General features: G+C 40.4%; 1 protein-coding gene and 1 pseudogene across 2 annotated transcripts in view; both read right to left on the bottom strand.

The window, feature by feature from the left end:
• The window catches only part of DYM (dymeclin), a 334108-nt gene that overhangs the window by 67868 nt on the left and 251311 nt on the right, over positions 1-14929 (bottom strand). The window lies entirely within an intron of this gene.
• Positions 383-1251, bottom strand: LOC308353925 (tropomyosin-like; annotated as a pseudogene). The gene has a single exon. The product of its transcript is annotated as a tropomyosin-like (transcript).

Below are 14929 nucleotides of genomic sequence, written 5' to 3'. Positions count from 1 at the left end.
TCAGGTCATGATCTCAGGGTCCTGGGATCGAGCCCCACATCGGGCTCTCTGCTCAGCGGGGAGCCTGCTTCTCCCTCTCTCTCTGCCTGCTGCTCTGCCTACTTGTGATTCTCTCTCTCTCTCTGTCAAATAAATAAAATAAAATCTTAAAAAAAAAAAAAAAACACTTAGCATGGTGCTGGCATTCCCTTAAGACATTGTTCCCAAGGGTGCTCATCCTCAAGCCCAGCTGGAAACCCTAGGGAGAGGCAGACAGTCTGGCAAAAAAGACATGGGTTGGGATAGCAGAAGCAGCAAAAGGAGAAAGCAGCCTTCCTGTTAAAGATTAGCTCTAGGTTTCAAGGCCAGCTTCCCGCAGGCTGGGGGCCTGGGGGGGCGGGGGTCAGAGGGAGGAGCAGCAGCAGGGCGGGCCTAGGGTGCTCGTAGTCTCATTCAGACCAAGCAGAGCCTGGTCCAGCGTCCTTTGTGTATGGAGGTGCTCCTCTTCGATGCATTTCAGCTTATCTCCCAAATCACCGATCGTCTTCTCCCACTTGGCTACCCATCTCTCAGCAAACTCAGCACTGGTCTCTGCCTCCTTGAGTTTAACCATGAGAATCTTTGCGTCTTCCCCACCGCTGTCTTCCTTCTCAGAGTGCTGTTCCTCAGCAGCACACATACCCCTCGGGTTCTGGTCCGTCGCTGGGATCCGCTCATCCCCCTCCCAGCAGCGGGACTCCGCCAGCTCAGCTCGTTCCTCTGGGCGTTCCGGGTCCCCCTCTATAATCACCAACTTCTGAGCCACCTCTTCAGACTTCGATCGGCCTCTTCTGCAACGTGCTTGGTCTCTTTGAGTTGGATTTCCTGGCGTTCCATCTTTTCTCCATCTCTTACAGCTCAGCTCTCGAGAACCTCCACACCTCTCGCTCTCATCAGCAGCTTTCTCTGCTTCCTCCAGCTTTTGCAGGGCTGTGGCCGGGGCTCCTGGGTGTGGGCCAGCTCCTCTTCAACCAGCTGGATTGTAGGGTTCAAGGAGGCCACCTCGGCCTCAGCCTGCTCCCGGGCCCGCCTTTCCCCCTCCACCTCCAGCCGCAGGTGCTCTGCCCTCTCCTCTGCGTCATCTTGCTGCTGAAGACCCTGGACCTTGAGCTTCACCGCCGCCATGGTGGTGGTCCCGGCCACGGTGCCCACCTGGCCCCGGCTCACGCTCGCCTGCTTCCCTCCTCCACTTGGCACTGCAGCTGCCTCTCCCACATTTTTATTTTTATTCATTCTGAAAGACACTGATTTCAAAAGCAAAAGAATAGCAACGCATTATTGGTTTATGGCATCCAATTTATTTCTGTTTCCTCATTTCTATGAGCAAGGAGGCAATAAGCATGTTGGTAGATCTGTCCTTCTGTTTCTCTGGGACAGATTCCAGGAGCTGGTAAAAATAGTGGATTTGTATTATTAATAAATGTTGCTAGATCACTGCTTAAAGAGCAATGACAACACATGTATGCTGACAAGGGAGGAAGGCTCTTGCCCTCACTCTCACCCACACGTACACTTATTCCGTTTAACACTCATGGTCCGAAAGACTCATCACTTCTGAATGGTTATGTCAAAATTTCCCAAAACGGGAAAGGATTTATCAGTTCTTCCAAGTGATTCATATATTCAGAGTGACTCTAGGTTCACAAGTGTCATCTTTTAAAAAACATTTTTGTCATTATGTACTGTGTCTCTTAATCCATGTTGTTTATTAAAGTTTACATTTTACTGATATTGCTATACCATCTTCCTTTTTTTTTTTTAAAACATTTGACAGGTATATGTATAACCTTCAGGCCTTTAATTTTCAAACTTTCTGTATTACTGAAAACATATATAGTTCAAAGCAACTATATGGCTAGGTTTTAGAATTTGTAGCTCTAACCTGATAGTTTCTGAATTCTAAGTGAGTCTGATTCACTTATATTTGTCATTGCTGGTACTTTCCATTTATTCCTACCACCACGTTTCGTGACTTTTAAATCAGTTAGCTATTGCTGTGTAAGGAACTACTCCAAAGCTTCCCGGCTTAGAATAGCAATAACCCTTTGTCTTGCTAATCATCTGGGCTAGGCTTGATGGGCCAGCAGGTCTCTGCTCCACGAGGTCACTGGGATGCTCAGCTGGAGGTGGGAGGATCTCCTGGTAGGACAGCTCGCAGGGCTGGTAGGCTGGTGCTGGCTTGTGAGGAAAAGGGTGGAGGGCACAGCTGGGCTGGGGACCAGGGTCTTTCATTCTTCTGCACGTGGTCTCTTTGGGGCAGCAAGAGCTTCTTCACAGCATGAAGATTCTAAGAGATCTAATTATCTATTATCAAACTTTTGCTTAATTTTAATTCCCAAGGAAAACTATCCCAGTAATCATAATTTACAATTTATTTGAATCTTCAAGTTGCTACTATGACAGAATCGGATTAAGTGAAATCCTATATGCTTCATCTTTAAAAAGCATTGTTGGGTAGTAATTACTACCGTGTAAAAAGATGAAAAATTAGCATGAATTTGATAAGCATTTCTTTACAACTACAAAATCATCCAAATCTCAGTATTTAAACAGACCTAAATGTTATCTAATCACATCACCATTTGGGTGTCAGAATTTCAAATGGTATTTAGAGAAGTTTGCTATTTGATTTTTTTCCCAGGAAGATTAAATGAGGTACCATTTGTAAAGCTCTTAAAATAGTGTGTAACACACAATAAGTACCATGTGAGTGTTTTTTAAAACAATGTATCTGAAAGAAGAAAACTCATTTTAATCTTAGACATTATTATAATAAGAACGAAAAGATAAATGCCTTTCCAAAGCTGGTAAGTTAATTCAATTACTGTAACTACGAAGAATGTAGAAATCACATTTCTTAGTGTTAAATAAGCCCCAGATACCACCTCCATTAATTTGCAAAACTGGCCCCTTTGAGGAGTTGTATAGAAAAGCTGACTTCCATTTCTGGAATAATTTAAGGTTTTATAAAAAGACGTGTTTTAAAAACCAACCACGTTTCCTCTGTATTGTGTCAAAATTAGCTTTGTCAGAGATAAAATCTGATGGCTCACTGGTGGAGCAGCAAAATATGTGCAGAATATCACGTCTTTTTCATTCATGGTTTTTTGTTTTTTTTTAAAGTACATACAGCTTCCATTCCAGAGCCCAGATCAGACTTTCTTCTCAAAAAAAAAAAAAAAAAAAAGAAAAAGAAAAGCATATTTTGTTATAGAACATCTCAAATGTTAAAACAAATATCCTTAAAAAAAAAAAAGGTCCCATTTTCAGCTGCTGCTGCTGGGTTTTGCCCATGCTGGTAATGACCACTATACACGTTCTGTGCTAACCTGTGATTTTATGTCTAACAGACAAGCTGGTAGTTACCGGAGTATCTTACCCTGTCAACAGTACTCAGAGTTGCCTCATTATATAAACTTCCTTTTCCTTTTAAGAGGGAATTTATACAGTTAAATAGTTTCAAATCATTTATTTTTAGTTTCCTTAAGAGAAGCATATGTATCTTGTTTGTATTAGTTTTGGGGGGGTTCCAAGAGAGTTGTCTAAATTTCCTGCATTTTCAGCAGAAAATAAAACCTTCAACAAAATTAATGGGACTTTGCCAAAGTGGGGAAGAGGGGGGAGGAAATGCACAGGCAAGCCTCTTTTTAAAGTTAATGTGCAAATGGCCTTCAAAGCCAATCATTTGGTGATAGACTCTTGTTATCGTTATGTTGTTAATTTACTGGCACACATACTAAAAAGCTTTGTGACCAGCCAGAACTGGATTTGTCCCCACATCTCCAGCTTCTGATAGCAAGAACTAGCTTTATGTTACATGCAAAACCACCTCTGAAGACGAAATCCTGCGACCAGAGGAGACAATGTGTAACCTTAATAATGTGGGGGCCAGAGAAGGGGGGCAGGGGAGGGGAAGGCAGAGTTATGGTGCCATGGTTCTTGTGTGGGGATGTAAAAACGATGTGGTCTTTTTCATTCCTTGGACAGGGTTTGAACATGGACCACAAGCCTGAACTGGAAGCCTGGGAAGTCTGTTACTGAAAACATGCTTACTGGTAGCAGGAAGGCAAGAGAATGGTGGCTGCTAGTGGACACTGGCTAACTTTCCATGTTTTTCCATACTTGGAAAACAGCCACAGAACTCACAAAAAAGGAATGTTCTGATGGAATCCAACTTAGCTGCAACTCCCAACAATCACATTACTTGAGCAGGCTACCCACACTGGGCACAAAGTGGGGTGAAGGCAGTGCCTCTCCTACTTCCCCAGGCCCTCCTCTGGTAGAGAATGAGCATGTATCTGAGTCTCCAGCTTTTTTGTTTTGATTTTTAATATTTAATGTTTTGCCTTAAGAATTAGTATTCATTTCCACTCTTCTTCAAAATATATTGGTGTTTTACTATAAAAAGAACTACTCTTTCACATCCTATGAAAAGTAAAATCTGAGTAAAGTAACTCTCTAGGAAGATGTATCTCCTTTTATAATGGCTTTGACATTCTCTTTCACCCCATCAGAGAGAGAGGAGCCCCCCATTACAGTCTCAGCTCTGCCAATAAAGAGCTGTGTGACCTTTGCTCGGTCACTTCGCCCGAGTGGAAGTTATTTTTAAGTCTCAGCTTCCATAAGGAATGTAGAAAATACTGAATTTCGAAAGCAAATTTTATTAGAGGAATTGAACACGTAAGCAATGTAGAAAAAGCTTTCGGATGACCTCAAACTTCAGTAAAATCCAGAATTTACTTTAGATCATCCTAGCACTTTGAACTGAGTCACTGTTAGTTTAGAAGGGAAAAACACTCAACTACCTTTGAGAGTAAAAATGTGGAAGGTGAAGTTTGAAAATAATCATCCTCTAAACCCAGAAACCTACTGGTTCTTCTAGAATGCATTAAATTTCAAGGCTTATTATCTTTGATATTGTTAATGCACAAAAGGGAAATAATCTCTACACTTTTGTGCCCCTTTTTCATTCCCTCTCGGGAAGAAGAGTCAATGTGCTCTGAATCACATACAGGAGAGCTACAGCCCAGTTTAAAAAAAAAAAAGGAAAAAGGCAAAACAGAGGTAGCTACATGTCAGTGGAGAGAAGCTCTAGGTTGGGTTTTGCCCTAGACTGGACAATTCACCGCCTGGGCCTCAGCCCCTTCCAATGCAAGATAAATGGGCTCTCTGGGGTGATGCAGGGAAGCATTCTAAGTGACCCAGACAGGCTTCTGCTTCGGATATGCAAAGACTGCCTCTCTTACTCTACCAGTGAGAAAAAGCCAGATAATTTAATAAATCATAAGTCTTCCCAGGACCATCAGAGAATGATTCTGGAAGGCAATCAAGTGAAATGAATTCTCTAGAGGGACCAGCCCCTCTAAAGAGAGAAGGAGCACAGATACTCTTGCTTTTGACAGAGCACAGGAGGAAGACACGTCCTCACGGAAGTTGACAGAAAGAAATCAGATAAGATTTCAGTAAGTTCTTAAAGGCTACGTGTGGTCTAATGTGTCAGTCTGGAAAGCTGGAGCCCCAGGTACAGTGGGGTTTGCACTCACTGGAAAACTCTTTTTCCACCTGCCTTCACCAGGTGCTCATGAGAAAGATGAAGTGTGGAGGAGATGGGAAAGAGCCGTCTATCTAACCCTGCTTCCCAGACCCTCCTCTCACACTAAGCAAAAGCCTTTAGCTCCTGGGGCAGCAAACTCTATTGGCCCAGAGCACCAGGAAATTTCCATTGCTTCCAGGGGGAGAAGTAGAAACATAACCCATGTGCCTCTGAATGAGAAGCAGGAAACTAACCTCCAGGACACAGGCAGATATCTGTTCCTGCAGGTGGAGGGACTGAGCAAAACCCTCTAACACGGGGTTAGGGCAAGAAACCGTGTTGGGTGCAGAATCCTATCCCTCGATCCTATGCTGCCACTACGGAAAGGGCAGGAACCTCTCACTCAAGGCCAATCACAGACACAGAACTGCCAAGACGAGGAGGGATAGAAATGCTGGGGAAGTCCCATTTCTAAGACCCAGGCACACACAGGGACTCCCCAAGAAAGAGCCTGGACCAGGACAACAGAAATACCCCTTCTCTGACTCCACTGCAGGGACTGCTAAAAGCAGAGGTTGGTAGAGCAACACTGAACAGAACCCAGGCCCCACTTTCACGCACAGGCAACAACCATGGGGGCATGTCAAGCCAGTAGAGTTCTAAAGACAAAACCCAAACCCACCCCTGGTCCTAACCAGAATGAGCCAACTCCACATCAGCAGAGGTGTGCCCATTTATAGGCATACTTTTCACTCCAGACTCTACTGTCTTAGACATAATGTCTGGTATTTAATAGAAAATCGAGACACATAAAATAAATCATATGTTCCTAAGTAACATAGAGAGTATGATGTGGTAAGTGCTAGGGAGAGAGCAGTGATCCACACAGGTTCATACCTTCACATGGGTTATCATTTAGAGGAGATTCACCCTGGGGGGTACAGGTGCTACTTGGGGGACTTGGGGAGAAAGGGGAGAAGTATAGCAGAGTGGTTAGGAACACGAGTTCTAGAGTCAGGCCTGGATTTGTGCCCCAGCTTTCTCATCTGAAAAATTAGAATATTACCTATTTTATAGGATATGATTAAATAGTAATGTATTTTAAAAATCTGCTGTCCTGCTTAGCAGATATAAAGTGCTCATTACATGGTAGTTACTGTGATTACTTATTATCAACAGGCAGTGACCTGTCTGAGTTCGTGGGCAGGTAGAAGGAAGTGTACGCACAGAAAGCCTAACAGTGAAGAGGACCACACTACAGGGAGGAAATCCAGTTTGGCTAGAATGTCAAATGTTGGGGGGAGGTGACAAGAGGTGGAACCAGATCAAACAGGTCTCACAGGTCAAGTCAGATGAGTGCCAGACTTCCCTGAGCACAAAGAGGACCTTCGGGCCTCCTTCTGCTTCAGAAACACCCAAAAAGAGAAGGAAAAAACCACTTCCGGCAAAAATGCAACACTGGAGGAGAAGATGATACAATTCTGGAAAGGTCCAGGGAGAGGCGTTTTGTTTTGTTTTAAGATTTTGTTTATTTATTTGACAGAGAAAGACACAGCGAGAGAGGGAACACAAGCAGGGGGAGTGGGAGAGGGAGAAGCAGGCTCTGCTGAGCAGGGAGCCCGATGTGGGCCTCAATTCCAGGACCCTGGGATCATGACCTGAGTCAAAGGCAGATGCTTAACTGAGCCACCCAGGCGCCCTGAGGGAGTGCATTTTGAAAACCTACAGGGATAGACATTCGGACACATGATTTGCTACCCACAGTGCAAAGGGCAAAAGAAATGGGAAAGAGCGAGCAGAAACTGAAACTCAAGAGTGAACTCTGGAACTACCATCCAAAATTTTGAAAAAGAACAATAGGCTGACATTTTCTAACAGAACAACACATAGTACAAAGCTATACTGCATAATATATTAGAAATGGCACCATATACAGAGGATAAAAACAGTGAGAGACAGAACCCAGAAATGCACCCAAGGATGTGTGGGAATACAGTAAATTATACGGATTGAATTTCATACCAGAGGAGACAAATCATCGAATTATTGCTACTGGGCTAAGTAATAATTAAATAGAAAAAAAATGTAAAGGCTAGATCTCTAATTAATTCCTTCAACAAAAAGAATTTCAGAAGATTAAAAGGTTAAGAAATAAGCTTTAAGGGGTTAGAAAAAATACAGGTAAATATTTTCATCTTCTTGATCCAGGGATGGGGTGAGAGACAGGGACGTTTTTCAGTGTTTTAGAAATAGAATCTCGAAAGGAAAAAAAACACAGTTTGGAATACATGAAAATTATAAGTCTTTTGAAGTGAAAAACGGAGTCTCATAAATGTAGAGGAGACTAATAGCAGCTAAGAAAAAATATTAACAACATATTCAGGAGGAGCAAAAGCACATAAAGAAATTCTACAAATCGGTAAGAAAAATATAAACAGCCAATGGCTTGGTGCTAATCAGGGACACAGATGCAATCAGAGTTGTTCTTAACAGAAGAATGCAAGGCCTCCAAGTCATTCAGAAGAGCACAAGTCATATCAAGAAAGCAAACAAAATCAAGCCAAAGAAAGCAGGACAGAAGAAAAGACCAAAAAAATCAATCAATTGATTAATCAGTTGGAAAATAGAGTAATACCATAAGAGATAGGTACATACATGCATTTGTCTCTTTTAAAAGCAGACAACATGCAAAACAGGAAAAAAGGGGGAAAACACACATATAAAACATTAGGGAAGGGAAAAGAATATAACTATAGATATGGAAAACATTTCAATGAAAATTCTCTGTATAATTCTCTAGGAGAATTGACAATCTGTGATAAAAATGTAAAAATTCAAAACAATAATACGATATATCAGTGAGGTTGTAGGAGAACAAAAACCTCTCATGAAATGTTAGTGGGAATGCAAAAATGGTACAACCTCGCCGGAGGGACATTTAGCAACATATAACAAATAATATGCATACGCACTCTGAATCAGGAATCCCACCTTTAGGAGGTGAATACGCGAGCAGACTCACACAATTATGAGACAGCATACCCACAAGGTTAGTCATGATAGCATTTGTAAATAATGAAAGAAAACAAAGTGTCCATCAATAAACTATGGTATCTCCAAATAACATAATACCATGCAGGCAGGAAAAGCAATGAAGAGGTCTCTACACCAATATGGAGTGACCTCTGGGAGATATCATGAATACAGAAAACAGTACACACTGTGTCATCTTTGGGGTAAGAAAGGATCTGGGACTGTAAAAGTGTGTGTGTGTGTGTGCATACAAAAAGAAACTGAAAGGATAAACTAAAAATAACAAAAGGGTGCCTGGGTGGCTCAGTTGGTTGAGTATCTGACTCCTGGTTTTGATCCAGGTCGTGATCTCATGGGTTGTGGAATCAAGCCCTGAGTTGGGCTCCTTGCTTAGCGGGGATTCTGCTTGAGAGATTCTTCCCTTCTGTTCCTACCCCTCTCTCTCTGTCTCTAACTAAAAACAGAGGAATCAATTTTTAAAAAAGAAAAATAAAAAAGAAAATAATGGTTACCTACAGAGGAAGGGAGGAAACAAGGAAGAAGAAATATGGACAGAAGCAAGAACTTTCTGAGTAGATCCTGTTACACAGTTTTAACTTTGGAAACAAACATTTTACATATTCCAAAATTGAGACTTAAAAAGAATTCTCTAAAACTTGACAATAAACTGAAATGACTTATCAGAATTGTGACATTCCGGTGTCTTTGAAACACAGTATTATTTCGACTGTACATAAATAGAATCTTATTAGAATACTAAGTAGACTGCATTCTAAGGACAAACAGATAGGAAATCTCAAACTTAATAAATGGTCTAATTTTTAGGAGACATATAGGTGACAGTATTTTCAAGCTACCGATGATCTAATGAAAGTAAACAGGGTTAAGGTTTTTTAAGAATCAAGGTTTTCAGTGTAAGAGAGGAACGAGAAACATAAGACCAAATAAAAAAGGAAAGCTATAAACTTCTAATGTTAAATACGAATTTGAAATTGTAAACATGATGTTTGTTTTAAAAATATGTATTTTCTAATATAGTCCACTGAAAAGGTCTAGTAATGATAGCCAAACAGCAACAAAGAGTATCAGCGGTCAGATTATATTCTCTAGACAACATTCATGACCAAAAAAACAAGCAAACATACAAAGAAAGAAAACCCAAGTCTCCTTGAAAGGATGACTTGACTAGGTCTGTGGCAGAATGTACACAATATTAGTTGGGACTTCTCACACTAGAAATCAAGAGAGCTTGCAATGACTAGTAGATTGTGTTAAAGGGACACAGAAGTCAATATGATGTGTTATCCAGTGACCAAAGATGAAACTTCAAAGAGCGATGGGATTTCTGGCAGGTGGATTAGATGTTTTAGGCCAAGTCTCCCACCTGAGAATGGCTATAAAAACTTGACATGTGTGGGGCACCTCTGTGGCTCATTTAGCTGAGGGGCCGACTCTTGATTTTGGCTTTGGTCACTATCTTAGTGTCCTGGGACTGGGCTCTGCCTTGGGCTCCATGTTCAGCAGGGATTCTGCTTGAGGACATCTCTCCTTCTCCCCCAGCCCTTTACCCTACTTGTGCTCATATTTTTTCTCTCTCTCAAATAAATAAATCAACCTTGAAAAAAAAAAAAGTAAACATTTGTATATACACAAATGCATATTCATACACTGTTTAATGGCCTCAGAAAGCTATCAAGTTAGTAAAAAAATTGTAGATCCAAGATTTGGGAAAACAGGAAAGTCGAGAGAGGTGAGCCTGGCATTTAAGCCATGTTTCCCTTAAAGATATTTGCTGAAGTATAGTTGGGAGCCTCAGAAACTGAGTAGGTAGAGAAGCTTAGCAAAAGGTTTGATGGGCTCATTGGAATTAGAGATGGAAAGGGCAAATACTGGGATTCAGGATCTGTCAAAAAAGAGGGACCCAGGTAATTCCTTCCAATTTTTTTGTGGAATTCCAAGGGGTACACCTGAGTTCTACAAATGAAAAAGAAATAGACCACCCCTCAGACAGACTCATGTACAGCTTTGAAGCATCTCTATCAGATTGGACTAAGTCAATCTGGGTGTAGTATCATTCCTAGCCTTGGCAGCTACCACAAGCAAAAATCCTCTCTGGAGAAAGATAACATCATCCAAGTCCTCAAATTATCTCCATCATTCTTCATATAAAATGTTCGGCACTCAATAAAAATAACCAGGTACATTAAAAGATAAGACCACATAACTGAAAGATAAGAGAAACAACAGACAATAGAAACAAGCCCACAGAGAAACATCAAACATATGCTTTAAAATAATTGTGCTTATTAACAAGTTTGAGGACAAGACTGAGAATTTTTACAGAGAACTATAAACTACAAAAAGAACTACATGAAAAAACCTAGTAGTTAAAAAATACAATAACTAATGAAGAATTTAATGGTTGGCTTAAATAGCATCTGAGACATAACTGCAGAGAAAATCAGTAAAGTCGAAAATAGTTGATAAGAAAACATCCAGAATAAAGAGAAAGGAGGAGAAACAATATTTTAGAGATCAACACTAGCTGAGAAATACATTGGGCAACAAATTCAAGAATTATGAACTCTAAGCAGGATAAATCTAACAAAAATCACTCTAAGTACATAACAGTAAAACTACAGAAAATCAAAGAGTAATTTTACTAACAGTCAAAGGACAATCTGTGATAATCCTCTGTCTGTGTACTTAAGATTTGCACATTTTTCTGTATTTATGCAACATTTCACGAGAAAACTTTTTTTTAAAGAATGTAATGAGTTCAAACACATTCAATATATAAAACTCCATGAGTTTAGTAATGTAATCCTTTGAAAAATGAGAGAAAGAGGAATCTCTCACCTCCCAAACCCACCAATCCATTGGAAGGCATTATAAATAAACGGGGCACCAGCTTCTTACTCTAAAAACTGGAGATTAAAAGGGAATAATAAGCCTTTGGCTTTCCTTTATGAACTGTATTTCAACCACCCCATCTGATGAAGAAATGTTCTTCTAGGAAAAGTATAGTTAATGAATGTAGAAGGAAAAATAATGTTGGGGAAAAAAAATGTTGCAATTCTTAACTAATTGACTCATTTGGGCAATACTCATCAGTGGTTAGAACTGTGCTTTGATGTGAAGCAGAACTTCACAGAGCAGAAATCAGGCTGTCCCCACCTGTAACCACCGACCAATCTTAGCCTCATCAGGAGTAAGTAAGACAACCACGCCTCCTAATGTGTGGACCAAACAGTACCACCTACGAAGTAATCTGGCCAAGAAAGAAGAATCTGAATCTACTCAGGCCTGTAAAGCTAACTTCCATTTACAGTAAATATGAGGGAGAGAACGAGGTAAACACTACCAGAGGAAGCCAAAAGACATGCTTGGGATGTGGAACATTCTACAGGACAAATGGCTATTTCTGCAACATAATGATGGTATGAGGGGAATAAAGGGGGGGGGTCACTCTAGATTAAAAGAGACTTAATAGACATAACAGCCAAATGTATGAATTTTTATTTAGAATTCTGATGTTAGCACTGCCGACAGCCTTATGAGACTGTCGGAGAGATCTGACCATGCTGTGTATTAGATCACACCTAGGAAATATTGCTACTTTCATTAGGTGTGATAATCATACATGATTATGAAAGAAGATGTTATTTTTAGAGATACATATCAAAATATGAGAGGTTAAAATTCCAATATTTACTCTGAAATACTGAAGCAAAGAAGAAGGTTCAGATGAAAGATATATGATGAAATCTAATGGTTGAATCTAGATGGTTGGCATATCGGGGTTCATTAAATACCTTCTGCATTACATCTGAATTTTTTTTTCACAACAAATATTTTGTTAAGTTGACAAACTGAATGAAAGGGAAACTTGTCTAGGTAAACACAAGTCATTCGACTTGTCCTATAATCAAATTAAAAAGAGACAATAATGAAAAGAATAACACACAAAAAAAGTGAAAGTTGTTGGGGGATAAACTGTTGAAAATGGGGACTACGCTCATCTAGTTTTATGAGTAATGCCTTTCTTTATACCTTAAGGGAATATGTAATTACTATGCCATTTAAGCTTTTATTTATTTTATTTTTTAAAGTTTTTCTTCTTTTCTTTTTCTTTAAGAGAGAGTGAGCAAGTGCGTGAACAGGTAATGGGGAGAGTAAGAGAGAGAATCTTAAGCAGGCTGCATGCCCAGTGCAGACTCCAACTCAGGGCTCGATTTCATGACCCTGAGATCATGACTTGAGCCGAAATCAAGAGCTGGATGTTTAACTGACTGAGCCACCCAGGTGCCCCTAAAGATTTTTAAGTAATCTCTACATCCAACATGGGGCTTGGATTCACAACCCTGAGTCCAAGAGTCACACTCTCCACTGTCTGAGCCATCCAGGTGCCCCACCCTTTAAGCTTTTAAATCAGAAAAAAAAGTTTCTCATTTTTTCCTTACATGAGGATAGCATAACTGATTTCAAAGTATGGTAAAGTTAGCTCAAAAATGAAAACAAAAGCCAATGTCACTAAAATACTCAATATATATATATATATACACATCAAAGTCAACGCTGCTGAAAAAATTCTATAACCCAAGTAGTTTTAGGAATTCTAGAATTGTACAATACTAAGAAATCTATTGCTGTAATCAGAGTAAATACTCAAAGGAGAAAAAAGTTATGGCTGTCCTGGTGGATTTTTAAAAGTAATCTGAGAAAAGTTAAATTAAAAAGTTGTTTGGTAGGGGCGCCTGGGTGGCTCAGTGGGTTAAAGCCTCTGCCTTTGGCTCAGCTCATGATCCCAGGGTCCTGGGATCGAGCTCTGCATCAGGCTCTCTGCTCAGCAGGGAGCCTGCTTCTCTTCCTCTCTCTGCCTGCCTCTCTGCCTACTTGTGATCTATCTGTCAAATAAATAAATAAAATCTTTAAAAAAAAAGTTGTTTGGTAAAGTAAGAGAAAGGGCCTTCATTTGAAAAATGCAGAGTGGACACAAACACATAATTCACAAAACATAAAAACATTAAGATATATTCACTTTTGTTAGATTAAAAATACCCATTAAAATGATAATGCTATCCCTCTCTTTTTTCCCAACATTTCACACTGAACACAAATAATAAATCTAATTCCCAGTGTTGTTAAGAAGAAAGGAAATGGGATTCTCAACAGAGTCCTGATGGAAGTATAATCTAACACAACTTGTCCAGGTTTCAATGTATCAATATATACTAAAAAAGCCTTTAAGAGTGCACAGACTTCTGTGCCTGCAATTGTAGTATCAGATATTTATCCTAAAGACGTAAGACTGTGCTCAAGGACTTAGCCTTGTGGATGTTTACTGTGTAATAATGAAAAATTCTCATTACCCCTGAATTCGTTTTCTATCGCAGCCATACCAAACCACCACAAGTTCAGTCGCTTACGACAATGCAAACTTATTATCTCACGGTTCTGAAGACATTTGGGTACGTTTGGCTGGTTCCTCTGCCCTGGGTCTCATGAGGCCAAATTCAAGGCGTCAGCTGGGCGAGGCTCTTATCTGGAGGCTCTGGGGGAGAATCCATTTCCAAGTTCATTCAGGTTGTTGGCAGAATTCAGCTCCTCCTGGCTGCAGAGCTGAGTTTCCTATTTTCTTGCTGGCTGTCAGCTGGAAGTCTCTGTTAGCAGCTTCAGGCTGCCTGCATCACATCGCCCCTTCCATCTTCAAACTGGCAATGGCGTGTCAAATCCTTCTCAGCTTTGAATCTCTCCAACTTCCCCTTTGGGCATATCTCTTCTACTTGAGCTGGAGAAAGTGCTCTACTTTTAAGGGCTCATGTGTTTTGATTGGGACCACCTAAAAAAGCCAAACTAATCTCCTGATCTTAAGGTCCATAACCTTACTTATATCTGTTAAGTCCCTTTGGCTGTGCAACTTACCGTATCCACTAGTTCTGGGGATTAGGACCTGGACACTTTTCAGAGGTCATTACTCTACCACAATTACTCAAGGGTCATTACACCTACCACAATCCCAAATGTCCAACAGCGGATGATTGGTTAAATAAACTGTAGTACATCTGGACAATGGAATACCATGTAATCAAATGATGGATGTCAGACAACTTAGAATGGACTGATAGAAGGGCAGAAGTGAAGAAGTAGGTAATAAAGCAAGTTCAGTAACATGTTAATTGTGGAGTCTAGGTGGTAGGTATATGGGTATTCACTGCAAAAATTTCTCAGCTCTTTTTGAATATTTGAAAATTTTCATAATAAGATGTTGGGGAAAAAACAATCAGCCCAATCTTTTAAGCCCTACCTCCCCCCATCAATGGTCTTCAAACGGAATTGGGTGAA

This window comes from Martes martes (genome assembly GCF_963455335.1).
Source record: "Martes martes genome assembly, chromosome: 13".
NCBI lineage: Eukaryota > Metazoa > Chordata > Mammalia > Carnivora > Mustelidae > Martes > Martes martes.
Note: the sequence above shows the minus strand (reverse complement) of the source record. Positions and strands in the feature narration are given on the sequence as shown.